Source organism: Adiantum capillus-veneris, chromosome 13 (assembly GCF_014529385.1).
Source record: "Adiantum capillus-veneris isolate H3 chromosome 13, ASM1452938v2, whole genome shotgun sequence".
Taxonomy (NCBI): Eukaryota; Viridiplantae; Streptophyta; class Polypodiopsida; order Polypodiales; family Pteridaceae; genus Adiantum; species Adiantum capillus-veneris.
Window position 1 is genome coordinate 83,503,363 of NC_140943.1, and position 14,457 is coordinate 83,517,819.

Consider the following 14,457-nt stretch of genomic DNA (forward strand, 5'->3'; position numbering starts at 1 on the left):
CATGGAGCTAGTGAGAAATAACTTTATGATGCAGATGCCCAAAAATTGGTCGCAAAATAATGATGTGTCCAATTAGGTGGTTGATGGCAGACCAACATCGTCAGAATATCTTTTGAAAGGGCAAGAGAACTTGAAGGCCTCTTCATGGATGAAGAATTAGAAGCCACCAATGTATACAGGAAAACAATAAAGAGAAAAACAAAGATGGGGTAAACACTTTTTTGCACAAATGGATTGACCTCCATAAGCTACGAGGCACTTCAAATGTCTTCCACTCTCTTGAAATGAGTGTAGCACTTGAAGGCAAGGACTAAAAGTGGTGGATGTTGCTAAATCCAAAAAAAAACCTACAACATGTCAACATCTCCAAGTCATTTTCTAGAAGGAGTTTCTTGCCAGCAACAAAGACGATCTAAATTGGCAAGTTTGGGATGAGTGCTTTATGCATATGTCATCCCTGACAAATTATATTTCATGCTATCAAGAAGTGATCCTCAAGCTCGATGACTGAAAAAAAATAAAAAAGTATGGGGATTCCTACGAGGATTGCAATAGAAGTTAAAGCTAAGATCAATCACATACATCCAAAAACTTTGGAAGATGTGATTTCTAAAGCTTTAGTAAATCACGCAGATGAAAGGGGCTACAAGCTTGATAGGTGGTAGCACATATTTTCATCGCTTCTCCCAATAATCATAATCATAAATGCAAGGCATCTTTTCATGATGAAGAATTTGCAAAGAAGGCTAAAGGCCCTCGAGGTCCTTTGTTTGTACAACAGATTTTGACAAGATAATTCATGCTTTAGATTCCTTTTAGACAAGAATATCAAGTAGGATTTCCCATTGAATGCAAGTACAAAGAAATAAAATAGGCAAGTAAAGCTAATGACAAGGCCCTACACACTATCCAATTACCACAATTAAATCCATCTGCAAAGTTTACTCAAGTGGAAGTGTATCAATCCATGGAAGCACACAAGTGCTTCCTTACAACTTCAATGTGGTAGCAACTTGTGGGTCCATATGAATTAGTCCACCCGCATGGATAAATTTATGGGCACAACGTGCATATACTCATTGATAATGAGGAGCCCATAAATTTCTCAATTATGCTTTAGTGAAGCAGTTGAAGCTTCCATACATAAAGAGTACACATAGCTATACGATGTCTCTTATGCAAGGGCAAGGATTAGACATTTGGGGCACTATAGCAGAGAATGTGTCACTAGAAGTCCGAGGCCATCCTATGTGTATCAATTTTCCATATCAAATCCTAGTTTCCCTTATCTCCAGTGCACTCGCTTTGGATCCTTAACACATAGGGAATGAAGTGGCAAGGAAAAATCCTTAGTTGCCCAACACGTTTGGCTGATCATTTTGCTAACATCTTGCATTCACAAAACCGTTCAATTGAACTACCACTTAGGGGCGTAGTTAGTGAGATGCCAAAAGTTATCTATATTTGGTTATCTCTTTTTATGACATGTTGTTGTCGTCATATCTTACACATCAATTAGTAATACTTGCTTTGCCATGGGTGTTTTTTTGTAGTATCCCTTTCTGTCTCTAAGAAGGGCTTTACTCGGTGACTTCACGGTTTCCCAAATGATTAGAACGAGATAAAGCTTAAAAATACATTTTATACTCGATTAATTTTTCTGTGCCTTTAGTTGGATAAGCACCGATATGTGCAAGTCTTTGTGCATACGGCTCATGTCATTTTTGACAAGTAGAGACGGCCAATCCTTTATTTGCTACGCTAATAAAATGTATCTTATTTAATAGCTTATGTGTATATGGTTGCTATCTCTTTGTTTCGTAATTCCCTTTTAAGGTCCTGGGCTTGAGGATACATAAGAGGAAATCAAATTTGCTATAGGTAGCACCATCTATTGCACTTTAAACTTGCTAAGGCCCTAGCCTCGGGCCCGACGCATAGGTCTAGCCTAAGATGGAAGACTAGCTTCTTATTGTCACTCCTCTCTCCAACATCAACAAAATAAATTGGACTTTCCATTCCTATCAAATGACCCAACCTTCCTAGCTTAACTGTTTGCTTAGTTGCAATTTTGTAGTTTTGTTTCTTGTTTGCTTTTATTATATGCTTTTGGTTTAGCTAGCGGGCCTCTACCATGCTTTGTGCCTATATCTTTCCCATGAAATATTTGCTACTAGTAGTGCGATCCTATCTGACTTGAGGATTTGGTTTGTCCCTTACAGTTAGCCTGCCCATCCCAACATGAAACAAGTGTAGGTTGAAATGGAACTCTAGGATGGTTACACATTCCACTGTGTTGAAATGCAAAGGGTGCTGGTTGTAATAGTTAACTCGTGGAACGGTATGTGCGTGTTTTTGGTGGGCACTCAAGGACCCGCTAACACATTCTCATTTCCAAGAAGCCTCGATGGTTGGCCCGTGAGATTACTAAAATGAGGACTAAGTTTCTTTCCATCATTTATTTTAACTTCTGATATAGGTAACGAGGCCATCTTTACGACCTTCTTTTTTCCTTTCCGCGCAAAGTTTGCCTTACCTGCTTGACAAACTGACTTGATGCTTATGATGCAGAAGTTGCCTTCACGTACCACCCATGCCAAGAAACAAGTGAAGCATCGCTAATGGCTAAGTGGGATATGAAGACTTGGCTAAGCAGCTTCATGTTGCACTAGAGTAATCCAATATGAGGTTCTACATGTTCTATTACTTCTTCATCCGTTTTTGATACTAATCATTAAACATCATAAGCAACAAGGTGTTAAGGTCCAGAATTCAAAGTGAAATTCTTGATTTACTTGTTGGATGCCATATTGAACCATTCTTGCGAGTTCCTTCCACCAATTCACACTTGGACTTGATCCGGTTAGTTTCCTTTCCTGGTACATAGGAATTCTCTATCCCTTAATCTACGTGAGTCAAAAGAGCCAAAAGAACAAAAAAAAAATTGTAGACAGGAAAGGTTCCTAGGGTCCAATAGGCAAACAAGTGGAGAGCTTCATGACATTATGTCGCGAGTAACTCCATAGTGGCTGAAGCGATAAGCTACTAAAGGGCCTTCTTGCTGTAATGATCCTAACAATTAACAAAGCCAATTTTACATGTGATAACTACTTGCGGGCTTGATACATTTTCACACTAGCTCCTTTATTTTCTCAAACCTGCAAGAAAAACGAATCTCCCTTGACACCACAAACGCACACACCTAAGATAAATTACCTCTACGTAACCACAACTTTATTTACTAGAAAGCCTTGTAAGCCTGCTCAAAGCATGCACGCTTGCAACACACGACAATGATTATTATACTTAAAAAAATATTCTTCTGTGTATGCACCTATCCTTGTGTGATTAAGCCATGTGGTACAAGTTGTAGATGTAGAGCTTAAGTCAGGAGTTAAGCTAGAGGCAATTGAAAAAGTGGGATTATTGGCTAGATTTCTCTGATGATCTCAGCGCGCACCTATTGTAACCACTTTATGAGTGGGTGTTTGAGGTGTTGAGATTAGAGGATAGAACCTTTAATCAATTGGATCCTTTTTTGTGCATAAGTGAGAAAGGAAACAAGACATTGTTGTTGACGAGGTGGAAAACATAAATCAAGTGGCTACGACTGTATGATCCAGCAACTGTGATTCTGGACTCTAGAATCACATATGTGCTTTGTACATTCATGATGCACATTCACATCCTCGATTCCGCAATGGTAGAGAAAATTACAGCCGACAAGCCACTTATATGTATGTGTGACCGTAAGTGAAACACACTATAAGAGGCATGACCGAGTCCATAAATGCGTATATAACATATCTAAGCACACACACACATAGCCCTTTAACTTACCAGTAATCCACAAGCCTCAATACATCGAGTCAGCCATTTAGCCAATCAGTAATCCACAAGCCTCAATAATCGAGTCAGCCACATAGATTCATACATTACAGGCCTTTCCTTCCCTCAACTATCCACAAATGCTGCATACATTGTAGGTTCCTTAGCTAAGTACACTTGTGAACTCAATGCACAACGTTCTCTCATAGTTCATCTCTCATCTATACATGCTGAGTTCCCTAATGGCATACATATCCTTCAATGCTGCCTACTTTTCTTTATTTTTTTCTATCTGTACGAATTCCCCTAATCCGATATGTTCTACTTTCTCTTTTTCCCCACGCTATTTTTGCCTTTGGTTATTTATAAAGTATCCTTATTGTGTGCAAAAGGTGCTTTTGTTATGCTTGCATAACATCATGCTCCAATCAAGAGGCATCATTTTCTCATATCGAGTGTTCATTTGGTGGTAGAATCGTTTCCACCCTGTGGTCTTAGACTAGGCGTCCACTTCCTTTTCTCTGCAAAGCGTTCCTGTGGGTAGTTATTTTTTTTCTTTACAATCATTAAACAAATCCGTCAACATACATAGTCTATGCATTGCAAATGTCATAGCCTCTCAAGAATTTAACAAAATCACACCATCCATTCCAATTGAGATGTGCAAACCACACAATCCATCCAACCTGTAGGATTTCCCTTTCCTTTTCCCAGTCTCACTTTCGTGGGTTTATGGGTAATGGGAATAGCTGTGAAGATTCTTACCCATATTCAACCATTTCTCAAGAAATGTCTGCTTATAGCATGATGCGTTGCCTCAATGGTTTAATATAGAATACGACCCGTTGAACAACTTTTAATGCCATATTCTCTGAAACTAGTCATGTACCATCCGACCTGAAACCTCTACATTTTCCCTTTTAGCATTTCCAAAACTTTGTACGTTTTGGATATAGCATCGGAATTGAGTCTTTTTTTGTTCTTTGGCACATGTTTGGAATACAAAATCCACACTTTGAATCCCATAACAAGTGAATGTTTTTGTCTTGCGTAACTAATATAATCTGAAAAGACATGTAAAGATGTTGAACCAGATTTCATACATTCAGTTTAAGCTATTAAAGAGCCATTCAATCAATTTAGATGACAAACACAGATCCTGTTCACACATTCACAATTTTCAATCCATCAAGGTATAGATGTACAAATTTACACAAATGATTTCTTTCTTTTTGATCCCCAAGGTATCTCCTAAGCTATCGGAAAAGCACTTTAATAGGAAAAGTCAGCTTTTACTGGTTTGATCAAGATATTAGTGCTTGTTTTACTAGATGAAAAAAATTACATTTCAAGCCACCAAAGTTTAATCCTCTTCCGACAACGATAACTACAAACTTTCTTAGTTTCCCTGAATGAGGCATTCGCTATGTACAAGTATCAATTACGAGATCTTCTCCTAAAGAAGAATAACTATAACTATTGCATGTATCTTTGGCCTTGGGCATCCCTATTAAACTTAGACTAACAACACAAATTCTTAGCTTTTTTACGTAAAGGATTCCCTATATATCTACGCGATTTTCTCCCACCCGTTTTTGAACTTTGACTCTCTTTGCATGGTACAAAGACTTACTCCTTCTCCTTCTTTATGTAGGCCAAACTCTAGTTTGATTCTTTATTCTAGAGGGATTTTTATGGGATGGAAAACGCCTTCATCACTTATCAGTACATATGGTTCATTGGGGAAGACCCAATGATGGCATGCGGCCGAACGCCATAGTGGTTTGGAGCTGATTGCTAAGGGCTCGGGGGCAGAGTTCTAATCCAAATGGTATAGCTATATCTATAGATTTTGATGGCGTTCATTTAATGTTCACTTTTGTTTCTATCAGCTTGTGCCCCCTCTACGAGTTCTTTCAGCTGCTGGATGAATATATCCCATGACAAGCCCATTTGGGCTATGAAGCAGTGCTTCTGCCTGCGTTTGGTACCCAAAAACTCCTAGTACTTGTGATTAGTTGGGGAGATTTTAAGAAAGGAGCCCGTATAGGTAGGTTAAATGAGATGAGTTTTGTGAGATTTCTCGCTAGTAATGTCGAAGAAAGAAGGCAAGAAGGAGCTATGGGTCCTCAACGTCTTCTTGGTGATGTTTTTTCAAACGTTTATAGCTTCTGAGTATAGACTCTACTCTTTCTTCAAGCGACGCTCCCTTTGGCACTCGCGAGATTCCTAGCTCCACAACACTAGTAGCTTCCTCCAAATCAAGGGCTATATGTAGCATTTTGGCCATGGTTTGCTTGATGCCAGGGATGATCAAAGAAATCTAACTTTTTTGGTAGATGGTTAGGCTTAACTCTGGCTCAAGGAGTCACCGGTTTTCCTCCTTGATTATCTCATTCCCCCCCTTAAAGTCTGTTGAAAAAAATCCACAACCGTAAGATTATGGCATCAAGCAAGGGAGTTAATGCTCCCGGCTGGATGGAGGCAATCACTTCATATATGATAGTTTCCTTGGGCAATTCCCTTGTCGAACAACCTCTTCAAAAATTGTCGATATCTTTCCAAGCCTCTAGGAGATAAGATCGCGCATCTTCCTTTGAAACCTGGAAAAGTTTCGAATCCAAGATTCTATAGGGATGGGCTCGCGTTCATCTGTCGATTTGTTACAAATTGACAGTGGCAATGCCTCCCAAAGATCTCTCTATGAGAGAGTTCCCTTAGAAGGGTCTTTCTTGTCTCCTCACAATGGGCAATTTGAGGCTCCCAAAAGGAGAAAAAGGGGATTAACAAAAAAGAGGGGACTCCTAGAAAAGGAGAAATAACTGGCATTACAAGTTTTCAAATGACTTGATGGTGGAGATGAAAAAAACAAACTACATTAGCATGACTCAATTACGGTGTAAGGGACTCACATTTCAACCAATCGAAGAAGTCTTTAAGTAAAAGCATGGATTTTAACAGTTCCCTTAATGGCCTCTTGCTCTCGATGACGTCCTTGTTACTTCCGTTGTTTTTTTTTTAAATATGAGGCATTAATGGCAGGCACCTACTGTTGTTTTTGGCTCTGTTGCTAAGTGCTCGTATTACGACTATTTTAGCTCTAGAGACTAGACGAAAATGAGATAGGGAGAGGCAAAAAATACTTAAATTGCATACATAAGCCAATAGGAATTGAAAACAATAAGAAAACACAAAGAACAAACGAACACAACATATGTATTGCGACGACATAAAACAATGAAGCACCGTATTGAGTTACCTACTCGCCCACATCCATTAGAACTTAAGCTTATGTCTCCCAACCTTTTTGAGTGTCGATCCTTGTATGGAAACATATCTAAACTTGTATGGAAACATATCTAAAAATTAGATAAAAAAATGTAGAATATGGCATAAACATTTAAATGTAAGCATGAGCTTTCTTCTAGCTAAAATAACCCTACATTGGCAATGGCACAAAAGTTCGCCATGGCATTATCAACCATTGTCTATTTCTGCACATAAGATTTGGAGCTACAAGAAAGCTTTGGGATATGATAAGTAATGGTTTGTATGTATGTTGATCCAGGTGTGTCTCCCCCTCCATGAGATTGGAATTTCCAAATGAAATATCTACACATTAGGTCCATCCTTCCACCATTTTCCAGCTTTATCATCTACAAGAGGTATCCAGGAGCAACAACATCACCAACCCTACCACTTATATGACTAGTTTGCAATGAACAAACTTGAAATAGTACTACAAGACTATTGGTTCAGTGTCATCAAAGATGCAAAGTAAAGGAGAGGTTGAGGTTGAGGTGATGATTATGAACTATCTCCTGTGATGGAAAGCCCAATTTGGTTGGCTCCTCTCTATTTGCTTTGCTTGGTGGTGAGATCAGGTTCAAGTCATCCTTCCCATTTTGTCTCCCTTGTGCAAGCTCTCTCTAAACTTTGATGTCCGCTCCCCAAGTAGACGAGTGAGAGAGTTAGATGGCTAGGTTTACGGCGTTTGCACTACAATGGTATTATCAATTGATAACTTTAAGCTGACTATTAATGTGGCCAAAGTTAATTCACAAGAAGATTTAAACATTTTCTCATGTGGGAAAACTGAGTCTTTTTTTATTGTTTTTCATACAATACATAACATCACGAGCTTTTGCTCGAGAGGCACGGCATACCTAGCTAGGTACGATCGGGTCAGGGGACCACCAGCCCCCCCACCGGGCCGGCGATCCCCTGCCCCCAATCGTACCTAGCTAGGTATGCAGTTCCTCCCTCACAGAAGCTAATGATGTTGAGGTAAGTCGCACTGTGGGAATTATTGTGAGAATTTGTTCAAAACTTCTTGTGGTTGTATCTGCCACTTGAGTATTACGTGGCTTTTACACGGTAGCATCAGACTAGCAGGTTCTTATAGCTGCAAGGCGTGTGAATGCTTCAACAAAGGAGCTGCGAGACTTTAGTCCAGAGTAAATAAGCAATCTTTGGTTGGCAATTAGGGTGCATGCCATTGTAGCCGAGATTGAGGTCCTCTTTCAGTAGTGCAGAGATAGTGAAATTGTCGCATCAAGCAAAGCACTTGGTCAATTTTGGGCACTTGGTCAATTTTGGGCGAGTGAGTTATTTGAACAATAGGGTTTAGCTTCGAGACTGCACCATGGGCACTAGTGCGAATGCCTATCACTGAGATTTTCAGTTTTTTATTAGTGTTCAATCTCGGTGTACAAAAGCTTTCTTATCAAGTGAGAAGACTATTATGCCAAAGTGTAGTAATTTGGTTGGAAGGTTGACGATGAGAACTATTCAACCACGTGTTACACAAAGCAAAGGCACATAATGATGCCTACATGAAGAGATAGAGCCTAGTGGCGAGGATAGAGAGGGCGATGGCGACCTTTGAGACTAAGTGACACCCATATAAATTGTGGGGTGGAGTAATGGGATCAACGGTCGAGGTTGCGGGACGGAATCTCGAGGCGCATTAAACATGGCCAGCGGGAAAAATGAGGTTGCGGGATGGAATTTCAAGGCGCATTAAACATGGCCAGCGGGAAAAACGAGGCGCGTTGTCAAAAAGGCGAGGCGTATTAAACATGGCCAACGAGAAAAACGAGGCGCGTCGTGACGATTTGAACCCAAGAACTGGCCGTTCGGATTTAGAGTCTCTTAAGCTAACCACCTTACCCGAACATGCATTGTGTACCCACAACTATTTCTACAACATTATATTATAAGTAACATGCATTACCCAGGCTGTCCAGTTTAGTGCGTGTCCAAATTTAGTTTTTGATTTGATTTTTACGATTATGATTTTTTCGGCTTTCGCGCGTGAACTTCTCTGCCTTTGATCCCATTGCCTCTCCCTCTTAAATATGGGTGTTACTTAGTCCTGAGGGATGGCAAACAGAATCCAATAAAAGTAATCATCAAATTGATGCCAAGAAATACACACAAAATCTTTAAGGATATCTTAGCGAGAGGTTTTGTTTGAAGAATGCATCATCCACCGCGTAAACTCACCATTACCTTATCTTTTGTGATGAGTATATTCTATCACTTCCAACCAATAAAAAGTTGTGCATTTAGAAAAAAAGGAAAATTACCAAAATACCCCTCTAATTTGTGAAAATTCCCAAAATACCCCTCCAATTCCAAAATTTTCCAAAATACCCCCAATATTTTGCCATAAATTCCCAAAATGCTCTTCAAATTTTCTAAAATTCCCAAAATACCCCTAGTTCTGAGAGTATATTTCTCCAAAAATAAAAAAATTTGTGGCTTTTCATGAGATGACTAATTGTCTATCGTACAAGATGCTAAAACTAGAATTTGAGTTGGTTATGTAGGCTTTCGGGATGAATTGTTTCATTATTTTTTGACGTAATTACCTTTTTTGTGAGGTAATTTGTGACAAATTAGATGCTAAGCACTCAAAAACGGATCTCAATTTTCAAAAGGAATAAAGATGAATAATCCAACCAAAATAGATATAAGGGTATTTTGAGAATTTTTGGAATTTGAGGGGTATTTTGGTAATTTTCCCTTAAAAAAAATATCCTTCCCTTTTTTCATCAGCAAATAGCATCACTAAGAGGGCTCCCCCATAGGGCCGTTAAAGGTGCCTTTGGAGGGCCCTTGAAAATTCCAACGAGGTGCCCCATACCCTCATCAAGTTTCTTGAATTGCAATTACGCAAATGGTGGAGGCAACTAACGCAAACTGCTACTGTTTCACTGGGGGGTGCTTCAACCACCCCCACATTCGCAATGCGCCTTTACAACCGGCATCACCTTGTCAGCAATTGGAACTAGCTGCATGGTTGCTAGCCTACATTAAATTGTGCATTGATAATGGTGAGCGTGCATATGCAAGCTCTCCATTGCAACTGGGTCGTACTGCAGCTTTGCAAGTGACCTCGCGATCATCTCTAAATCGTTGCATCGTTGGACGGACGAGATCGTGGGTGAGAGATCACCGGTTCGTTACGATAGCAATTGGGTTTATGGGTACCTTTAAGTACGATTAGAGGACCGTCCAATGGATAAAGGGCCCCCCAATGCCCTATATGGGGGAGCCTGTTTGGAGCACCGAGTGGACCTCGTTTGTGATAGGTGGTGGGTCCGTTCACCTACTCTTGGGAGGGCTTTATACGTGACCTAGTGGGTCGTGAGTTGGCATAGGGGTATGTGGGCGCCCACTAGAGTCTAAAGCACAAGGCAGGAAAGGCAAAATGCATTTGGACGCAAAGGCGGGGTGGGCTTGGAGTGCACACAGAATAACGGATCAAGAGCTTGATGACGAAGCAAGAGCCATACTGCAGCTGATGGGCGCGGCGCTGCTACAAGACATGGCACTCAATAGACTTTGCCTGTTGGTGCTTTGCCATTGCCTTCTTCTACGCACTCTTCAATCGCTATGTAGCGCGCATGGGGACCCCTCCCTCAACCTCACGCATCCCTCAGGTATTCGTCTCTGCCTTGGTTTGCATTTTATTGTATTTTCTCTCCACGCAACACGTCTTGAGTTCGAAACTTTTTGAGTATGTAAATTTCGTCTCTCTCTCTCTCTCTCTCTCTCACTCTCACACACACACACACACACACACACACACACCACACACACACATCGCACCACAATGGGCTCTTGGACTGGCCCTGTCTCAAATAGAAAATGCTGAGCTGTTTCTTGACAAATTACAAGCTGTAATTAATGAACTTACTCTTTGGTAAACTGATTTGCTCTCTTGGGTTCAACTTTCATAACTCTTGAGTCTACTAAAATTGCTCTCTTATGGTGGGCACAAGCACACTCTCGTGCACGCACACACACATCTTGTTTGTTCTTAACAAAAAAAGAAAAAGAGATACCTACAACTTGAAATTACAACTCACACACTCGACTGTGTGAGGTGGAGCATCCCAACCCGATAAGGTAAGCCAACCCATCATATAAACTTGGGGAAGAGCCTTTACGTGCTACATGTCACACAAGCTGTCAACGGGGTTTGAACCCAAGTTCTTGGACACAGAGGCTCTTGCTCTAGCTCCTTTGGGCTTTTTGCTCATCTTTCTATCCTGTAGTTTATCCTTGTCTTTATGTGCCTTAAAGAGCATCTTATGAGAGGCTTCCATTAGCTGTCATTGTTGTTTACTTGGCACGCCTTGTTGTATTGCAGAGCAAAAAATTGTTGGCTACATCCAATCCACACAAGCGATTCTACCCAAGGCTACACCATCATCATTGGGAAAGAAAAACTTAAGCCATTTTACATGCCATACAAAGCAATGCAAAAAGTGCAAGAAGAAAAAGAAGAAGTATGGGGAAAGTTATCCATGCTCCTACTATGATAGCAATACTTCAAACAAAGTTTGTACTTCTATGGGTAGCTTAGGGCTTGCTATTATGTTGTTCACATTGCTCCACCAAATACTAGCAACTTGATTTGGTATCTGTTCACATGTACTATGGCAACAATCATTATGAAAACAATGTCATAGAGTTATTGTAATTGACCACCTTTTGTGAAGCTTATCCTTAGTTCCAATTATATTCTTAATGCACAATGGCACAAGAATAAGATAAGTGCTCACGTTGGCATGTGGACATGAAATTAGACTTGATACGAAAGATGTGTGTGTGTGTGTTTTAACAGTCAATTTTCAGCTTAGAATTGCTCATTTGATTATGTTGTCCACTAGTGTTGTTAAGTCAGTGAGTCTGTTGAGTGACAAGGCTAAAGAAGCTTCAATAAAATCTTTGCTTTGTATTTTTTTGTCAAAGTCATGCCTTCAAAACTTAGTTGAGGAAGGTAGACTACGTCTTCATATTTCGCAATGCATAAAGTTTCTAGTACGGATAAGACGTATCTAACGTGTGAGGATGGTGACCTGTAAAGATACTAGTGGATTGATTCGCAATGCAAGATCTTGGTGTTGTTTGTGCTAGTTACACTCCATATGCTAGAGTGTTTCCAAGTTTCTATTGACTAATTCTATACATGATTAAGAAGGATGTCTACCACTTTACTAGGAGAAGGCTTGTTGAAATATTTGGATTCACATCACATGATTTACATGGCATATATCAATGCATGAGCCTCTATGCAAAGCATACTTGCCACAAGTTTGAAGAGATGACCAAGACATCACCATGTATTCTTATCAAGGAGATGCACTCCCAAGAGAGAAAGTGATGGTGTTTCAAGATAATATTTCAAAACCACTCCTCATAATGTGGGTTTTTAATGGATATCCTATAATTTTCATACTTTTTTCTATAATATGATTATGTTCTTAATTGTACAATGTTCAACAAAACTAGTCCACTTTTGCTAAATTCACATTGTACTCAACTAAGTTACTAGGTGCACCCTCCACCTCCTATACAAGGGTACAAAATGAGAGCAATCTATGAGCTAATCACAAGAAGACCACTTGAATGTCTTATAACCTTTAATACACAATGCTTTTTGGGCATGGTATACTTGTAGGACATCCTTAATGTGAAGCACTACTATGAAGTAGAAGATATGTGCACACCTTATAGTGAAGCACACCTTTGAAACACACTCACTCAAAAAGGATAAAATCTAAATAATGAGCTTGTGTAGCACGAGAGTGAAGGACATTAAGAAAGAGCTAATGGCTACTTGTGGCATTTTTGAGCTCTATCCTACACCATTAGAGGACAAATTACATCACAAAGAAAGGCACTAGGAATGTGAAGAGTTCGCACATTTCTAAAGTAACTTCCAAACAAACACAGGCAAAAGACAAGGGTATTCCCTCTTTTTTTCCTAGAAAGAAGAAAAAGAAGTACCTCAAGTGCCTTTACCACACCACAAATAATCTAGACACATTAGTAGTGAATGTCAAAAGAGTACAATGAAGGAGAAAATATGTCAAAAAAGTTGAGAAAATCTTCCAAGCATCAACAAACAATAAGTCCTCAAGCAAAAATACCTAATGTGAGCGCTAAAACTATGGTTTGTAATGGAAACACTTTTGTAAATTATTATAAGAAGATTTGTCATTGGATTGTTGAAAGTGATGATACTAAGCATATGATTGGTTGGACATGAACAATCCAACAACTAACCTCACAATGAGAAGAGAGAAAAATGTTAGGTTCAAAAGGAATGGCTACCTCTACATAAGAGCATCCTAATCCATTGGGCGTGTTGATTTATCATATCCTACCTTGCTTCTATGAATAACTCCACATCCACTCTATTTGTGTACCTGGGCATCCTGAGCATCCAATGCTAGTATTTTTCAGTTGTACTCATCATTAGAATTATTCTGTTTTCTATCTAAATTTTGTCTCTTGTGCTCTCTCAAATCTAGTATGATATCAATGCGGATGTGATTTTGTTCCACTTTTAGTATTCCCTATTTTCTTTTCTTATTAAAAATATGGAAATTTATTCATAATATTTTGAAGGAATTTATCACTTTATACACGGAAAATCATATTAGCCAATGGAATGGCCCATTGAAATAACGGTTGAGGATTTTATATCTAATATTAGATTACAAAAGATTCTGGTTGTTGTAAAAGGTTTAAATCTTTTATCAAAGTTGCTTTAATGAGTATAAATCTCAAAGGCTTTGCTAAAGCCAATGTTTTCTATTTTTTGGCACTACAAGAACTCTCAATACTCACACACACACACACACACACACACACACACACACACACACACACACACACACACACACACACACACACACACACACACACACACACGGCTTCAAAATATCTCTCTACTCCTTGCTCACAAGAGGTTGCAGAAGGCAACACCACCACTCTCCTTCCCTCTTGTGCTCTCTGTTGGAATCTTACTGTTATAATATTGGGCACCCTTCTATTGTATGTGGTTAGCATTCCAATTGGGATAGCTAGGTGTGTAATGGCTAATTATATTGTGCTGTCTAATAATCCTCTCGACCATTATTTTAGCATAACTGTTCGCAGCTTTTCCAATAAGCCTATGTGGCTTAGAACCTACCCTATGTTAGGAAACACCCATGAGCTCAAGTATAAAGAGGGGCTTCTAATTTTTATTACCAACTTAGTTTGATAAATACCCAACTCCACAAGAGCTATCATGGAGTTTGGGAGCTAGCATTTTAGGCTATT

At 39.5% G+C, this 14,457-nt stretch overlaps 1 long non-coding RNA gene across 1 annotated transcript; it reads left to right on the forward strand.

Annotated features, from left to right (window-relative positions):
• Positions 1 to 10,413: 10,413 nt before the first annotated feature.
• LOC147444361 (uncharacterized) lies at positions 10,414 to 11,845 on the forward strand. Its single transcript, XR_015190117.1, has 2 exons — positions 10,414 to 10,778; positions 11,492 to 11,845. It is a non-coding gene; the product is annotated as an uncharacterized LOC147444361 (long non-coding RNA).
• The last annotated feature ends 2,612 nt before the right edge of the window (positions 11,846 to 14,457 follow it).